The sequence below is a fragment of the Vigna unguiculata genome, chromosome 4, assembly GCF_004118075.2.
Source record: "Vigna unguiculata cultivar IT97K-499-35 chromosome 4, ASM411807v1, whole genome shotgun sequence".
Taxonomy (NCBI): Eukaryota; Viridiplantae; Streptophyta; class Magnoliopsida; order Fabales; family Fabaceae; genus Vigna; species Vigna unguiculata.
In genome coordinates, this window is record NC_040282.1 from 19,493,015 (window position 1) to 19,497,003 (window position 3,989).

At 30.9% G+C, this 3,989-nt stretch overlaps 1 long non-coding RNA gene across 1 annotated transcript; it reads right to left on the reverse strand.

Moving 5' to 3' along the window:
- Positions 1 to 2,729: 2,729 nt before the first annotated feature.
- LOC114181003 lies at positions 2,730 to 3,589 on the reverse strand. Its single transcript, XR_003603716.1, has 3 exons — positions 3,501 to 3,589; positions 3,211 to 3,212; positions 2,730 to 2,839 (listed from the first exon to the last, which is right to left on the reverse strand). It is a non-coding gene; the product is annotated as an uncharacterized LOC114181003 (long non-coding RNA).
- Between the last annotated feature and the right edge of the window lie 400 nt (positions 3,590 to 3,989).

The window sequence follows — 3,989 nt, forward strand, 5'->3', positions numbered from 1 at the left end:
ATTCACTTTGTTTTTACTTGCAGTCGTCTATGGACGCATTACCTAATCTCAACTAGCATCCTGGATTTATTCTCTATCTCTTTATTCATTGTCATTTGTCATGTTTATGTGGCCTATATTATTAAAACTAGCATTATTTTTGTGGCCTACATAGAAGAACAACTACCATTTGTGTCTTTATTCTTGTCTTTATTTTGCAAAAAATTTAACAGTACCATAGAAGAACAACTACCATCTTCCCACAAGGTGGGAAGCCATTAGGAGGTTCCTCGAATTTTACTTTAACTCAGATGTAAAAACTACAAGCCCATCGATATGTGCTTTTAAATTGTGCAGTAGTCACACCATTTGTTGAGTGAGTAATCTACATTAAGTGTGTGATTTGTATTTAAACTAATTAAATTATATTATTCATGTTGTTTGATTATATATGTCGTGAATTTAGACAACTAATAAAAAGAAGTTCAAGGGGAAGGCGACCTTCAACCATTGAGATCGAAACTAAAGTGTTTAATGAGTTTATTGATTGGTTTCAAAGGCGGGTGGGTTATCAAATAGTACACTTTCTGTTATTTACTTTGTTTTCTTTCAATTAGGGCTAACATAACTTCTTTATTTAGATTATGAATCCAGAAACAACAAATACAATGTGTAATGACTTAAAGTTTCTAGCACGAGGTCCATTGGAAAATGCTAACAGATTTACTGCGTACAACATCAATGGATTTAAATTTTGAACATTGACTCAAGATGAGGGATTGAGAACACAAAATAGTGGTGTGTTTTTAACATCTAATACAACTTGTGTATCAAGCAGTGTTGATAGGAACGTGTTTTTAACATCTAATACAACTTGTGTATCAAGCAGTGTTGATAGGAACTTAAGGCAAGCAAAATTATCCTATTATGGAAAGTTGGAGGATATCATTGAGCTTAATTATTATGGTCTATTCAAAGTTGTTCTTTTCAAGTGTAAGTGGGCAGATACTACACGAGAAAGAGGATATAAAAAGGATTAATGGAATTTTAATTGTGTGTTAACTTTGATAGACTAATTCATATTGGAGATCATGAAGAACATGAACCTTATATTTTGGCATCTCAAGCACAAATGGTATATTATGTAGATGATGTGGTCAATAAATGATGGAGTGTTATTGTGCATTTAAAGCCAAGAGATTTTTATGAAATAGGAGAAATAGTAGAATAGGTATATGAAAATAAGCCATACCAAGATCAAGAGCTAGAGAAATTTTATAGTAATGACAATGAATATGTGCAATTGGCTACAAACCATTTAGATGGTGATATCCTTGACTCAAATGTATGAGTTGAAAAAATAATTAGTAATAATTTTTTTCTTAAAGGTAATGATTTTTTATATTCAAAGTTATTTTCAATGCATGTATACTTAATGATTTCTTAATGTTATTTTCTTAAGGTGATTATATGTTGCTTCCTCTTGTCAATTTCAGGTTAGGAAGGACATATATATAAAGAACCTATAATGAAAATTGTACTCTTTATTCTCTGGTTCTCTTTCTTCTCTAGTTCTCTTTCTTTTCTGGTTCTCTTCACAAGTTATAACTTATATAGAGTTTCTAGAAAAGCATAACAAATCCTCATTATATATATTTAGATAATATGTCATTATAGAATTTTCTTTAGAATTTTCTGCTTCATATTCTTAGTTGACTTTTCTCAATAATTAAGATGTTAACCAATTTGTCCTTGTAGAATTTATAAACCTCATCTCGTTAGAATCAACTAAAGTCTGCAATAGAGAACATGTACTGAAGGCTCCACAAGTATTTTGTCTATCAGTTGTATTTCTAGAGCTTTACTTGTGAAACTACAACATATAGAAAACCATTAAAAATATAAAAGTCACCAGAGATAAATATAAAAGTCAAAAGTTAATTATCTCAACCTGATGACATTAAGTAGTAACGTTAATCAGCAACCTAAAATACCAACTAGGTAATTGAATAATTGAATTTCTACAACAGGTAAAGCAAGAGTATGGATTTTCATTTGGTGCAGTATGGATTTTCATAAATAGATATATATGTTCCGTTCTATCTAGTTCACAATATTAGTCTAACCGAAGTCATTTTTAATTTATTTAGCCCATTATTTCCTTTCTTACATGAAAATATGCTTTTGCTGATATTTTTATATGTAAAAGTATTTAAGGTGAAGCAACTTGTTAGGATGCCGATTTTTTTCCTATCATTAATTTGATTGACTACCATGCAAGATGCACCCAATTAACTAATTTTGACATTATAACTAGGAGTTTGCTATAAACAACAAAATCTTATCCCACTAGTGTGAATTCCAAAATCTGCCATAAAGATGCAAGTTTTTGCACTCCTATAAATGGATTAATGACAAAGTGTTGTGCTGACCCCTTTAGTTAGTTATATGTGTTACTAATTTTGGACATTTATTATAAAGCTTGCACTAGAAAATATGGTTTAAAATCCCAAGTCCACTTTTAACTTCTAATACACTGTGTTACTCGTAAAAATTGAGAGGGATAAAGCAAACGAAAGATTAAATATCCATCTGTTACTCGTAAATTTAGTTATGTCTATGGTATTGTGATGAGAATTCTCATGGATTTTAGAAGTTAAATTAGAATTGGTACAGTTCTCCCCATGCATTCTTTATATCTAGTTTTCATTGTTGTGATTCACTGTTGGTTTCTCATAAATATATGTAGCCATGCCAAAGGTGAAGCGTTTCCGAAATCCACAGAAATCATCACTTCAACCTCCAGCTAATTCTTTACCATCAACAAATCCTGCACCAACAAATGAAACCTCATCACACACTTCAATGAGTACAAAACCACCAATAGATTCCTCATTGCCCACTAAGAACTCAAAGCAACACGAAACATCTACAAAACATATTCGACATGAATCTTCATCATATTGGACTATTCATGCAATAGGTATATGTCATATTTATTTTTACATGACCATAATTTTTAAAATTTTACTTATGGTTAAGTAAGTTGTTTTATGGTTAAAGACTTAGAAGGAGTTATCAAGAAAATTAAGGTGAAGGTTAGAGAAGTAAATAACTTCCCTCGTGGGGAACGCATCATTGTGGACTTTGATGAGTTAGGCAATTGATTGTAACTTGTTTCTAATTAATTTTGAAAGATGGTATGGGAAAACAGGCATGCCTGACACTTACTTCTTGGAATGCTTTAAGGAAATATTACAGGTATATCTTTATGCATGTATGACTTTATATCTTTTGTAAATGTTACATTTACTCAAATGTTTACACACTAACTATGTCTTCTTTTCTCAAAAGCCTCAATTTTGTTTTAAGACTGGTGAAGCTAGTGCACAACGGTATTGCAAACTAACTCTTGGTAGGAAGTGGGCTGCACATAGGTAGAATTTATGGAATGAGTTCTATGATCCAATGAAAAGCAAAAATGAAATCATAAGTAATGTGCCAAATGGTATAGACAAAACTCAATGGGCTCATTTTGTTACTTATCGTCTAAAACCGGAAACATTGGTACAAGTTACATTATTTTGAATGGTGTGAATTGTTTGTGTAGATTTTTTTTATTGTTATGTGAACTTACAATTTTTTTGTTCATAGGAGATTTGTAAAAAAAATAGAGAAAATCGCAAAAAGCAAGCAATTCCTCATACCTGTGGTTCTAAACCTATGTCAAGAAGAATACATGAGATGGTAATGATATTAGTTAACATGACACTTTACTATATTTTAATTTTTACTATTTAACTTAACTTCTCCTTTTATTTAGTTTTTGGAAATTGGACAGCTACCTAGTTGGGGAAAGTTATACATTGATACTCATAAAAGAAAGGATGGATCATTTGTAAATTATGCGGCAAAGGCTATATCGGTTAGTTGTACCATAATATGATATTTTCGTGCATTTTCCTTGAATGTTTAGAGTTTTCACTACATATTGTTGTATGCCTATAGGA